At 36.4% G+C, this 14,937-nt stretch overlaps 1 long non-coding RNA gene across 1 annotated transcript; it reads right to left on the bottom strand.

Annotated features, from left to right (window-relative positions):
• Window positions 1-405: 405 nt before the first annotated feature.
• Window positions 406-10,800, bottom strand: LOC115923051. The gene is made up of 4 exons (XR_004063743.1): window positions 10,441-10,800; window positions 2,488-2,604; window positions 1,119-1,226; window positions 406-660 (listed from the first exon to the last, which is right to left on the bottom strand). It is a non-coding gene; the product is annotated as an uncharacterized LOC115923051 (long non-coding RNA).
• Between the last annotated feature and the right edge of the window lie 4,137 nt (window positions 10,801-14,937).

Below are 14,937 nucleotides of genomic sequence, written 5' to 3'. Positions count from 1 at the left end.
GGGGGGGCTGGAAGCATATGAAGCTGTGCTTAGGCTGTAGCCCTTCTGTATCATCACATCTTAAGTAGACATGCAATGATAATTACAATTATGGCCAATAATTCATCACTAGAAACCAGGAAGTTCAAATGTGAATCAGACCAAATAAAGTAACACAAATAAAAGTAACTCTCAGGATATAGGATATACGAGCACTACGCAAGAAAATTAAGCATGTGTTGATGATGTTGCATCAGGAAACAACCATGCTTAAGCAGACAGAGTCATAAAGTGCTATGCGGTGGTCCTGTGTTGTGGTCGAGTGGATACGTCACCGGACTGTTGATCACAAGGTCTGCGGTTCGAGTCCCGCCGCGGCACTAATGTCCTTTGGCAAGACATTGATCTACATTTGCCACACTCAACCCAGGTGAGGTAAATGGGTACCTGGCAGGATTATTCCTGATAACGGCTGCCGGAGCTAAAGGGTAATCATTTCCAAAGCTCTTTGGAAGCGCATAGAGGTGTTATTTCATAACATATCATGCGCTATACAGGAACTGAATATTATTATTATTATTATTACGATTGAAATCAGCCCAAACTCCAATTGAAAAGCCTGCCGAACACTACAATGGAGGGTGTTGACTCTCGGTTGAAATGCTGCACATATGTTGAAGTCTGCACAGTGAAATAAGAAAACGATAGCATGGATGGTGAAATACAATCACGCAAACAAATCAAATGGATTCTATTGGGGTTCTGCAAAAGGTCTCGAATAAGAAAAAAAATTAAATGAATTCTATACACATAACAATTAAGTAGGAGGGATCTCTATTTCAAATTCATGTATGCTACAAAGCCTTTATTTAAGGAATGAATGCATCTAATCAAGTACAACAACTGATCATTATCGAACATGTCATTATATCAAATCCCTAGATATAACTCTTCAAATACATGTATGTAGAATATGACTGGATATTCTATTCTCAATATATATTTCATGGGTATACTCCTAAAAACGTCGGAAAGGTTTTCTTACGCTGTAACCCCATTTATGTATAGTCTAAGAAGAGATCATGACAAAAGCATATATAGTGAGGCTTTGACACTTATCAGTTTAAAAAAAAAATTACCTTAGAGTTTTCATTGACTCAGTCTTTCAGGAAAGTTCAGCTATGGCATGATTGGCATGAGCACTTTGGAGGAATACATGAATAGTGCCACTTGTTGTTGTCCTTTTTCTGTAAGTAAGATTTAATTGAAACAGTACATTACATGTGCATAGTTATAGTTTAATAGAATCATGATTATAGTGTAGCTAGTCATCTTCCTGACTATGACAACGTTTACGAGTGAACGTAAAGTAGGTACATAACAATTCCAGTACTGTTTTATCAGAGTCAGCATTACAATACATGTAAAAACAAATATTGAAATCATAAAATACGAAAGTGTGTACTTGCAAAGAGGCTAGTTCAATGCATTAGAGAATCTATAAATGTTAATCATAATGAAAAGGTGTATTTAAAAGAGAGGGAAGATTCACTACAAACACTGATGAACTTGATAGCAGAGAAATGACAGACAAAACTCAGTGGAAGTTTGAGGAAAATCCTATACAAAATAAATGTATGAATGCTGTAAGTCTCAATTGACCAAACGATATCATAGCAACACAGGCAATTTCAATGGCCTTGAGCATCAACTTTTGAAATGTGCATTCATTACAAAGTTGTATTGTGAACATGATTTCTTTGAGATGTACAATAGGGTATTAAAAGCTTGTGAATGGAGTAAACAAATGACTTTATTTTAGTGACATTCCCTATGATATTTCCTGAATAAGACTACAACCACAGCTGTTAATATAAACGTAGCTCCATGAGATAAAAAGTGACAAGTTACATTTGATATTAGATATCTTAAAATGACTTAAATGTATTCACTTTCTGTTTCTGCTATGGCCCTCTCTTGCTCCCTATTAGTCTACAAGCACAGACCCTATATTTAACACTTCATTACAATAATTACATTATGACTTGAGTGAAGCCTAAATCTGTTCTTACTGCTGTAAGTACATAGCCTGGATTGCATTTCCTTTTTTAATTATTTTTTTAGCTCAGTGCCTCTCGTCCACACTTTATTTCATTAACGTAATTTGCTCTTATATATTTTTGGGGTAACATATCCCCAATATGTGTATAATGCATATGTTGCATATTAATGACTGAAGAAAGCAATGTTTTCATTTCAATTAAAAAGACCTAAACATATATCGTAGGTCTATGGGCTAGCTGAAATATAAAGGAGCAAGAAGCAACAAAAACAGGGGTGGGGGGAGGGGGGAATTTGACTAAAACTCATGATATTTCACAAGAAAACTTTATGAAAAAAGGTATATACATTTAATGAACATACTTTTGCTTTGAATAATCTCCAGGGAAAGGACTTCGGCAAATGTAAAATTGTAAATAAAATAAAACATAGCATTATTACATGTACCTGCAACTGCTACGTTGGGCGAACACCGATTCCTGAAATATAAGCCCTGAAATATTGTACGGTTGAAGGGAAATTCCATTTCAGCTGTATACGTCTGTCATATGGCTCCAAAGAAGACTGTAGTTAGGGTTATACAAAAGAAAAATATTGAAATAGATACAATCAGTAAAAACATGTAAAATAATTAAAATTCAAAGGAATTTAATTAAGCATGCTTAGTCTACAATACATTTACAAGTTTCAAGATTCTGGTTTTATTTTCCATAATACATTTGTAATACAGAAATTTGTCTCCCATTGATGTTACATACAATTTAACATAGGCACAAACATGATTTTGTATGCTGAGAGCCAAAGGGGTTAACTTAATGTTGAACAAGAATGAGTGAACACCATTCCATCTTTCAGCAGACAGTACAAAAAAAAACTTCATTCTGAGTCACATCATAAATGCATTCATACATAAATAGGAAACTGATGTAAATGACAATACCGCAACCTCTTCCGATCATAAAGAGAAAGACATAATAGGAGCAAATTGAAAAAAAGAGGGATGAGTGGTAGACAGAGAGAGAGAGAGAGAAGGAAGGTAAAAATCTAATCAGGAGCTGCAAAGACGTGTAGATAATCATACTCTACTCTTAAGGACCGCTAGATGAACCTCCATAGTAATATACTATACAAAAAAAAACTGCAGATCACAGCTATCCAGTATACAGTGTAGGGTAGGCCCCGATGGTACATTTATAATTACTCTCAACATGAACTTCACCAGAATCTTGGACCTGATTTTTTTTACATGTAAGTTTAAAAGAATAAATAAGAAGTAAGCACAAATTATTTGCATCAGAAATTCCTTGGAGCACTCTCTTTTGGTTCTAGTACTATGTATTTCAACTAATATATATTCATGACATTTCAGAGATTGCTAATGAAATAGCAATTTGAAATGTATCAGTGATGATTATCGGTGATGCCATGCATCATGCTTTCTTTGTAACATCTAAAATATGACACATATACATGTAGCAAAACAAATCCTAACTTGCAGATTAGATCCCCGTACGATTCATAAAGAGTACTCAGAAGATACTAAGACGGCACTACTGGCGAAATGGATGAATGAGTGCTGTTTAAGATGTTGCCAATCAACATCTTGTTGCACATTTTTTTGAGATGCCGTGTATAAACAAAAAGATTCATATCATGTTAGTGCCAGCTATGATTATCATTTGACATGGCAATTATATAATAATAAAGTTTTGCCAAACCTTGCTATGGACTGTCCACAAAATTGGTCTCAAAGTCACTATAAAGGTTGTTCTAATCCATCACAGTCATTAACTTTGAACAGAAGAGGGGTGAGGAAAACAAATCATCCCCAACCCTCCTTAAAATACTAAAGCCAAGGGATGGCTCTACATATTAAATAATATATGAAACGCAAATGAAATCATGCTGGAGTTAAAGAATAACATTTTATATTGAGTGCTGTGCTTAAGCATAACAGTGACCACAAAAAAACGCGCACTCACCACACACACACAAATCCAATAACGTTTAAAAGAAAGGCCAATCATTATGTGTAGGAGATTGTATTTGCATAAGGAATATCCTTATCACATAGAGCAACAGAGTGGAAATGGGATCAAAATAGAGAAACATTTTATTTGAAGTAGAAAAATTATGCAAAGAATAACTTTGCACACAGAAATTATAAAAACAAGTTATGCTTTAGTTTGCTCTATTTGTATAAATATTGAAAGAAATTTCAAAGTATCATGGCCATGGGCAGATAACTGACCATAGTTAGTTACATCTTGGGTTATTAATGCTATTTGGTGGTTAGGATCCTCAGGGAGAAGGGATTTATAAATAAAATAATAATTATTATTTTAGCTTTTACCAAATCTATAGGACAGAATGGAAATTAAATGGACAAACTGCATCTTTCATTCAAGCGCATGACTGATCAGAAAATATGTGCATATGTACATGTAGGGCCATGCATGTCATTTTAAGAGCAAACATGGATGCTTGAAATTATACCATAGCTCATTCTGTCTTCAACATTAAGACACATACTAGGATATTTTCTTTACATTGTTTGTCACAAGATTAGTAAAAAAAAAAAGAAGCTGTCCAGTTTTTTGTTAGAGGAATATGTGACCGATATATAAAAAAAAGGGCAATAACAGAGTTGATAGAAAAGGGCCGATTAGGAAATACAAAAGGAATACACTTTTATAGTATAAACATATATGTACTTAAAAGGGAATTTTGGTACTTAAAAAAACAGCAAATTTGATTTCTAGACCATTCTAGATGCATTTGACTGAAATAAGTTGAGTTCCACAAATTACTTCATGAAATTAACTTCATGAAAGCAGAAATGGATCCATCACCACTTTCAAAACATCACAGCTCTCTGTACTACTGTTAAATTTTAAACAGGCTTTTCTTCCACATGTTCAGGGTGGTCCACAAACAAATATTCAAACAAGTAAAATTAGAATGTGGAATAAGTATGATTTGATGCAAATGACAAAGTCTCTTGTGGCTGGGCTCAAGGGCTTGTTTAAGGGTTCGCAGGTTCCTAGATGTATTGTAGTACAATATGTGCCATCTAATGAACCATTTCCATGACTACTATTTCGAAAATGATTTTTTGGTTGAGAAGTACTATTAACCTACTGGTAGCGATGATTTTCAAACCTGTACAATCACATTTCGAAACTGTTGCTGTTACATAGTATAACCCTTATAAGTATGTGAGAGTTATTGGCAAAATGGTATTAAAGGAAGGTATTTTGGAGAGACTTTGTTCAGTTCTGCATTCCAACTAATTGAATAACAATTAAATCTCTCATATCTAGCTGCAGAATCTAGAGTCAATATGTAGTGACTGACAATCAAAATGAAGCTGAACACTTCCAAATGTAAAGTTATGCGCATTACCGAATAAAAAATCCCAGGTCAACCCCATTACCATATTAATGATTATATATTTTAAGTTGCTACGCGATATAAATACCTTGGCATTGTTTTGAATAATAAAATGACCTGGTGAAATCATGTTGATTATGTTGTATCAAAGGCTAATGGAATGTTAAGTTTCATCATCAGTGTAGCAAACAATCTGTCAAGTGACTCTCTGCTGTGTTTGTACAAATGCCTCGTTCTCCATAAGCATTATTGAATATGGCCAACGTGCCTGGTTCATACACAGTAGAGAAAATGTTGAAAAAATGAATAGATACAAAGATGAGCTAGACAAATTATTCTCAAACATAGAAAACAGGAAATGGAGTATTCTGTACACCTCCAAACTTTTAAAGTGGTACACTCTTTTTTCCAGGCGACATTATCTTATGACTAGCTTTGTTCTCAAAGTCTTTGTTGGCCTTATAAAATGTGAAGCTGTCCAAAATGCTATCTGCATAACCAAAGATATTCTGACACTGTTTGATTCAAACATTTGACAGCTTGCACTCAAAGACTCCATGGCTCTGCCATCCACACATTTCCCAGTGTCTAGTATACTCTCAATACTGATTTGAAGACTGTTGTTGTGTTATTATTTCTTACTTGACTTTAAAACTAAAAGAACAAATTCTCAGTATACAGATGAGTTAACATAAATTAGTTAATTATGATGAGCTGTCTCTGTCTCAATTTTGTTTGTTTGCTGTTTTTGTTATCATACCCAGCTGCACAGTGCCATCTTCAGGTAAAATTCCAGGTTAAGAGTCGGATTTAAGTGCATGTATTCACCCTCCCCCCCCCCCCATTTTTCCATGGTGCTATATAATGTACATGTACATGTACACAAAGCGACATTTTCCCTCTTTTTTGTTCAGAGGGGGGGGGGGGGGGGGGGGGGGGGGGTAAGTTTATGTTTTTAATAAATTTTTATCTTATCAATGATTATTGTTGATTAATAGTGATTTATAAATTGTTATGTATACCTCACAATTTTATTGTTACCATTTCTGTAAAGTCACATAGATTGGAAAAGAAGACCTCTGGGAAATAGTTATTAAGTTAATCTTTTTCTTTTCCCAGCATCCATGTGGCTCTTTTCCAAATGTACTCTTTTGGTATTCAATGATTTTCTTTGTTTTTTCCGAATAAAAAATATTAACAAATTTACAGAAACACTTGATTCTAATCTAAAAATCAATGTTTTGAAACAAACTTTTAAATTTGATGATTTCTTTCTTTCGTGCAAGCAGTTAAAATAACATGGCCCCTATTCTACTACAATTATAACATAATGCTGAATTTGATGTACATGTAGTCTGAAGTCTAAGATATCCTTTTGTTTTATATAAAGAGAAAATACAAACCCATTGATTTATTTAGACTATCTTTTGATTTGATGGTACAATTAGTTTGAATTTAGAAAAAAAAAGATGTCTAGAGTCAGTTTTACACGTTAAACAACGAGTGGTTGACGCCCCCCCCCCCCCCTCCCCAGGGTAAATAAATTTAAAAAGCAAAAAGAGAGGAGAATAGGAGGAACAAGAGGGCTGATGACCTTATTAACATTAATTTAAAAAAACAAAAAACAGAAGCCCTACCCTTCCTGAAAATTGATAAAAATAGTATTTAGGTACATATATGTACCTTACTTCTCTGGAGCAAATTCTGTAAACAAAATAATTAAATGCTACAGTGTCCTAAAGCTTTGGGTACAAGTATGCAGTTTAACTCCATACATATGCACATGTTCACACAACCATTAAGGTAGATTCTCACTGGAACTCTTAACAATGTAGCTTTTGAATAATATTATTCATGTTTTGACATTTCAAAGGGAAAGTAAATCAGATGCCCTGACTGGGCTGGGTTGCACCTCCCTAACTGCCTAGGTCTAAGTTTACATTGTCCAAAATATATGATGTTCTCATGGTTAATTTCGTAGAGCCATGTCTACATGTTTGTTTCTTTGGCTTGGTGTACAAATGTCAGAAGTAAAAATACAAGTAAAAATGTCAAATAAGGCAAAATGTTCAGTTTTATTTGCTGTGAAAGATCAAACTCTGAAATTGACAAATTCATGATCATGAGCAACATATCAGAAACATAGTTTTACTGTACAAATTCATAGAATCATGAGACTGCTTGTATACGATAATATTGTTTGAAGGATATTCCAATATTTGGTGCAGGATTGATAAAATGTGTGCTGGCATACACTGTATTCCAGCAAGTATATATTTGTACAAGTCTACACATTAAAAAAAATGCACCATAAATTTGGCAGAAAACAACGAGTGGAATTTGAAGGACTTGAACTGTATTTCTCTCACGTTTCTTAATCACAAACATGATGTTATTATATACAGTTACACTGTGTTATGTTTAAACCAACAAATAGAATAACTTCTGCCATAAAAGGCGAAAGCACATTACAAAATACCTGGCTAAATATGTCTCAACGTTTACTACATGTACATGTAGGCCTACTATCTGACATTCTTCAAGCAAAGCTCTGACATTGTTTGTTAAAATTTTGTAATAAAGTATTGATGAGGGGGGAAGCATATGTGTGTCTTTTTCTTGATGTTTTCTTATACAGTAGGCTTGTTGGTGCACCGTGTTCTTGTCATAATAAGAGGCTCTGCTCAGTCTGCTGGGATCAACATGAAGATGGGTCTGATGTCTGAATTTGTGGAATTTCTTTGCAATCTTTATAACTGATTCCCTGTTTTATCTCATTCAATCTTAATATTCTATGTAATTACTTCCTCAAAACCAAATAAACATTAAAACATCAACCTACTTTAATAGAAAATCGAAAAAAAGGTTAGAAATTCATATACAATGTACATATGCAAACCTGATCACAAAATATAAGTTTCGAATTTCCACATAGTATTATCCTTAGGACATACTTGTACAAAGTACAATACACCACAGTCATTTAGAAAATATACATTATGATATGGAAGAAGGAGATATAATGGACTGGCCCGGTAGCTTGAATCTTGACATTTTGTGTGATACAGTGCTTAGATATTATGACAGCACTAATTTCCCCTCCCCCTACATTTTGTTGCTGTACCTCTTACTTGTTTAGTTATTACCTCTGACTTTTTAAATCTGAAATTTTACCTCTGACATTTTTACCTGGCACCGTCTCTCCATACATGAAATTATAGTCATCCATTGTCTGAGATTTTTTCATGGGTGGGGAGGGGGGAGGGGGGGGGGGGTAATTGTCCACTGGGGTCATTTTCCGGGGGGTGGGGGAGGGGGGTTGTCAAAGGGGTTAATTGTCCTGATATGGCTTGTAGGGTATCACAGCGGTGCAAATGTATGAGGTAATTCAGGGTTATCTTATGGATAACCTTGCACTTGTGTCAGAACCCATGTATGAAGTTACACATGTAGGACATGCACTGGAGCTGACAATAACCATAACCCAGAACCATACATACACATGTAATTGAAATGAGCCATGACAACGAGACTAGATATGACTGAGGCTGCAAGTTCCATCTGACCAAGGGCCCATAATAAGTTTCTGGTATGGGTTCCAGGGGCGGATCTAGCTTTTTGCCAAGGGGGGGGGGGGGGGGGGGGGTGACCCAATGGCGATGCAGAGCCATTGTCCACGAGCCATAGAGCGGCAAGGCGATTTTGTTTTTGCTATTTTTAAGTTTTCCTGGCATCTACTAACATCTACTAATACTGTGTGGGTCTGGACACATGATGGCGTTATTCTATGCACATCACATTTTTACCTGGGAGCCCAAGGAGGGGGGGGGGGGGGGGGGGAGTAACCCCCTAACCTAACCCCCCCCCCCCCTGTAGATCCGCCCTTGGGTTCCCGTGTGGTCATAACTCCAGTGGTTTAAATCGGAGCGGTATCATTGTATTATACAAGTGTGGAAGAACATTAGATTACAAAATGTTTCCGGAAAAGCATGGCTCTTCAAATGCCTCAATTTTCTAAATATGGCATGTAACATCATAACAATCGGGACAGAATGTATGCCACATGTTGGTGTAGTCCCATACACATCTTTTTGTGTACAGTAATTGTATATTCCACGTTTCTTTCACAATGCAAATCACATAACAAGAACTCAGCTTTATTTTTAACTGACAATTTATACTTTGTTCACACTTCTCTTTTATTTTCTACAATATTTACTTGAAAATTTTGAAGGATATTACAAGAGCGAAAAGATTTTGGCATTTGTATTGGTCTAAACGCTGCTCTCTTGGACCCTCCAGATCCTAAAGGTGTGTTGCAGTCTTTATATAGTAAGTGTTTGTTTTGGGGGGCACTTTTGGAAATTTTCCGGGGAGGACGACCCCCCTAAACGAATTGCCACGCCCCCCTTCCCCCCCCCCCCCCCCCCCCCGGCCCTGTGTAAAATCTAGATCAGGATTTTCAACCTCTTTCGGGTCACAACAACATTTTACGAAACAATGTTTTTGTGTAGGCCCTAACCCTAATCTCATCACGCAGGCACTGGAGCTGGAGGAGGGAAGTTGGCTCAGCTCAGTCGGTCAATTCTCTGCCTGTCAAACAAAAAATTATGTGTCGGATTGTGGCAAAAGTCAGCCATTATCCCCCTGTTGTGTGTTGCGACAAACAGTACCGTCTGTGTACGGAAACGTACCGGTAGACAGAATTCAGTTTTATCAGGGATATGAGATACCCTGGTTTTATTAAAGAATTCATCCCCATACCTGATGGCTTTGTTATTGTCTGGTCCTAGCGGATGCCACCACCTCCGGGGCCCCTTTCTCAGCTCAGCTCCCATTGCGAAAAATACAATTATAAAATAACAATAATAACAAACATGATTGATACACTAGATCTAGGCGAGTAGATCTATCATCAATTAACATTGAATTAGGTTGTAGTGTAGACAGTGATATTTTCTACATTACAGACATAGTCTTAGATAAACAGATTTGAAAGAAACTCACGTTATATCCTGTGTGATGGCTGAGATATTGCCGTCTACTGCACTGCTTCTCGCACGTATCGTGAGTGGATCTACCCAGTACCCCAGTTCGTTTACAGCAGCCACCCCGGGCTCAGGCGGGTCAGGCCTCATGATCTCCGTTGCTCTAGCTCACTGCACTGTGATACTAGCCCTGCAGGTATCGTGGGGCTCTCGCTAGCCAAATGTCCGGTATTTCGCAGGTCTCGATATGCATGCGCGCGTGTACCTACGCGGGAGCAGCCTTAATGTGCACAGAGAATATGATTGCCATTCTGCCTTGATTAACCTTGGAGAGTCCAGCAACTAATGACCAATAGACGCACTGGAGAAGGAAAACCAGGGAGACTGAGGTAAAATCTCCCTTGATTATCTTAGGGAGAGTTTGTGGATCAGGTGATTATGTATAGTTTAATTTATCTTTATTTCTGAGTACTTCCGTCTACGGGTATAATATATATCATATTGCCCCCTATTGACGATCAAGGATATTTCACCCCCTTTTCTTAGAATGTGTGCACTCAGTCAGATTAATATACAATAGCGAGCTACAAGCCTGCATACAAGTGGTATATACTCCGCCACGGTCATGTCAAATTAAGTACAAAGTACAGACTGTGATACCAAAGTTAACGCGCTCTTCTTCTTCAGTTGCAGTACAGGCACTGGCGTAACCGCGTAGAAACGGGGGGGGGGGGGGGGGAGGGGGCAATGTAAGGGGAGTATCCTTCCGCCCCCCACTTTTACGACTGAAAAACCCTTATTTGTGCATTTTTTAAATAAGTGTCCATACATTTCCTTAGGAAATTTGCCCCATTTTCTTTTTACATAACATTTGGTCCTTCTTTAACGCCGTCGCTCGCATTCTAAGTTAATATAATTTGGTTTCTTATTAGTCTTTCAGTCTTTCATGATTAGGATTCTAATAAGATGTAATATTTCGTACTGCGACTTCACAAATCGTAAAATCTGAATAAATATTCAGACCATCACGCCCAATTGCAAAGTATGATGCTTAAGCAGTTTCATGGAATGTCATCAAAATAATGCACACAAATAAGGCTGATATTGCACCAGAGAGCATCTAGAATCTGAGAGCTTCCAGGGCCCTTGATTTTCAGGGTGAGTGCTTCAGCCCCCCCCCTCCAATTAAGAAAAAGATCAGTCATTCGACGGAGGCCTATACATACAAGTAATCGTCGCATGTATCAACACATTTACTTTTACATAATAGGTTACTCTACTGCGAACTGGAAGGAACACACCTATATTCCAATAATATCTTCAGGTGGAGAAGGAAGGAATTTTTTAGAGAATGGTCTGATTTTTTGGCAACAATAATTATTAACACTGGACATAATTATGATTTGACCACATCGCGGGATTATGCAATAGTCATGTTAATCGCATTCGGTTAATATTGGACCGTCCGACGTCCGAAACAGTCACAATAAGTCACGATTCTTCTTTGGAATAACGTTAAACTAGGAATAATAACGCCACGAAGATAATTATGGGGCTCGGTGGAGACGGCGATAACCCTGCGGATACGCCCGAAGAAACGGCAGAAAATGCGACAGAAAATGACACCGGTGACCCGTCCTCGACGTCGGGGAAAGAAAAGACGACAGCGAATCCGGACAACCGATCGATGAGGTATTGTTTTTGTCTTATTCTCTATTTGGTGAGTCGATCTCGATCGAAGAATGCTGCAATCATCAGTTCTGTAATGCAATAATATCACTGTGTATGCATATAATTAATATATAGAAGAAAGTATATACTGAGTTCTTGTTTGTCTTGTTGAATATCATGTACCTGTTATGTATATACATGTAATTTGGCCATTTAGCTGGTGTGTGTTCTAATAAGTTTGACCGGTCAAACTTATTAGAACACACACCAGCTAAATGGCCCAATTTATTTCATCTTTTAATCAATTTTAGTTTTGGCATATATTTATCCACAACTTTTACTTATTTCGTTGCGTATATTGTGAAACTGCCTGGTTATTTCCATGTCCATATTTAGTAAATTATACTTGCTCTGATTTGTTTGCCACCATAATACAATCACGTTTATTTATCATCTAAAATGTTATTAGGCAAAAATATTTGGGCACTTAAAAAACTCGAATGATTCAGATTCATTCCGAATCTGTTTTTATCTAATATTGTAGTCACTTCCTTCCTCTAATGAAGGTACAAGCATTAAGAGCAGATTCCCATACGTCCCGTTGTTACCATCAAAGGGCAATCCAACCCTTATAATACGTTCTTTTGCATGAAAGGAAAACAATAAGAGAGACTGACAGGCGAAAGTTTGAAATAAATTGAAGCTATAATAATAGAGAAATGATTATTTGAAATATAAAATACCTATGCGTATCCCAAACCGGCAGTTTTGTCAGTGAATATTGTGACGTCATACTGGCAGTTTTGTCAGTGGATTGTGACGTAGTCCCGAATAACTCTCTCTCTCTCTCCCTTTTGTTTTGTCGTGTTTACAAAATATTACTGATTTTAGTTTAACTCCATATCGCCTTCTCCATTTAAGAACTACTCAAAATATGTTATGGATAATAAATTACCATAGGTCATCTAAAAATAGAATCCCCTGTGAAGGAAAAAATGAGAAATTCTCCAGGTTTACTTTACAGTGACATTACCGATTCAGCCAATTTGAAGTTTACACACATATTCATATGATTTTAACCTTCAGAAATTCATAACTTTGTCATTTTCAGTGTGGTTCCATTCAAACTGTCACCAGTCTACATCTTGTATTGATGCTTCTTTTTAGTCTAGTCGTTTGCTATTAAGTTTGGATTTCCCTTTAGTTAGATATTGCATATGCCAACATAATACGCGTTAAGAGATAATAATTAACGGTGCCACTTCATAATGAACTCGACACAAACTCCAAAGTCCAACTATTTATCTGATTAACTTTGGTATTTTATCAATTCATAATAGTAAATACATGGATATCGAGACGACCGGCGTAATTCCATAAGGGGGGGGGGGGGGTGAGGGTATACACCCCGCTCTTCTTTTTTTTTAGATTGAAGTAGCCTGTACAACTACATTTCCACTTTAAAGAAGAAAAAAGAATAATAAAGATGTTAAAAATGTTGACGAAACTAATATCAGTGACTATAATAAAAGTGACACTTTCTCTTTGAAATTATATACAAATACCAGAAACAGGTATAGAACGTCCCAAAATGAATCCCTTTTTTTAACAATTATTTGTTATTTGGAAAGTGTCGTAGTATACGTGTTAGTGATCTCTTTCCCTATTGCTGTCATCTGTTGAGTCTCTCCACATCATTAACATATCGAAAATGTTTTATATTAATAATCAATTAATTAAGTAATTTATTAATCTATGTATTCATTTAAATATATATTTATTTATTTATCTATCAATCAATGAATTAACCTGTTTATTTCTTCATTGCCCTTTTTAGTCATTAATATTTCTGAATGTCATTTTCAGTGTATCTGGGGAATCGCTTTACGCACTACTCAACTTGAAGAAGGGAGCATCGGAGGAAGAAATAAAAGATGCATATAAAAAGGTGAAAAAGACTGAAAGATGGAGAGAGGGGAAGGAAGACAGAGAAGAAAGGGAGATATATATATATATATATATAGAGAGAGAGAGAGAGAGAGAGAGAGAGAGAAAGAGATAGAAAGGGAGAGGAGGGTGAGAGAGAAAGAGAAAGAAAGAAAAAGTGCATATAGAAAGGTGAGAAAGACAGAAATATTGAGAGAGGGGGAGAAAGAAATAGAAAGAGAGAGAGAGAGAGAGAGTGAGAGTGAGGGGGGGGGAAGAGAAAAAAGAAAAGAAAGAGAAAGATAGATATAGAAAGGAATAGCATAGAGAGAGAGAGAGACAGACAGACATAGAGAGACAGAAAAGCAGAGAGAGAGAGACAGACAGAGAGAGACAGACATACAAACATAATAGAGAGACAGAGAAGCAATGAGAGAAGAGAGAGAGAGAGAGAGAGAGAGAGAGAGAGAGAGAGGTAGGCTCAGTTAATGATATAGAAGAAGAAGTGTGATATTTGTATTTGATTTGGTTGATTATTTCTGTTTCATGCTATGGTTATACATTCTTTTTATAGATTCAATAGTTTTTAGAAAAGGAGGGGCGTGTTAAAAAGCGATGCTTTATGATGCATGTATAGTAAAAGGAAGTTTCGGTCAAACAAATTACAACAATATTAAAACAAGAGAGAAAGAGAAGGTGATGGTGTCAACGTCATAAGAAAGAATACTATAATGGAGAAAGAAAGGTTGATTAAAGTAGCCTACCTAATCCTAAATATCAAAATTATAAATAAACTAAAAAACCAACTGTAGCCATGTCCCGGGCTCTGTACTTTTGACGAAACAAAGCCCAGAGCAATAATTAAAAAAGAAAAAAAAAGCATGCATGACAGGAGAATGCCGGATCACCCCTGTTTCAT

The sequence above is a fragment of the Strongylocentrotus purpuratus genome, unplaced genomic scaffold, assembly GCF_000002235.5.
Source record: "Strongylocentrotus purpuratus isolate Spur 01 unplaced genomic scaffold, Spur_5.0 spur5_scaffold_13, whole genome shotgun sequence".
Classification (NCBI taxonomy): Eukaryota; Metazoa; Echinodermata; class Echinoidea; order Camarodonta; family Strongylocentrotidae; genus Strongylocentrotus; species Strongylocentrotus purpuratus.
The sequence above is the reverse complement of the archived record's forward strand: the minus strand, read 5'-3'. Positions and strand labels throughout refer to the sequence as shown.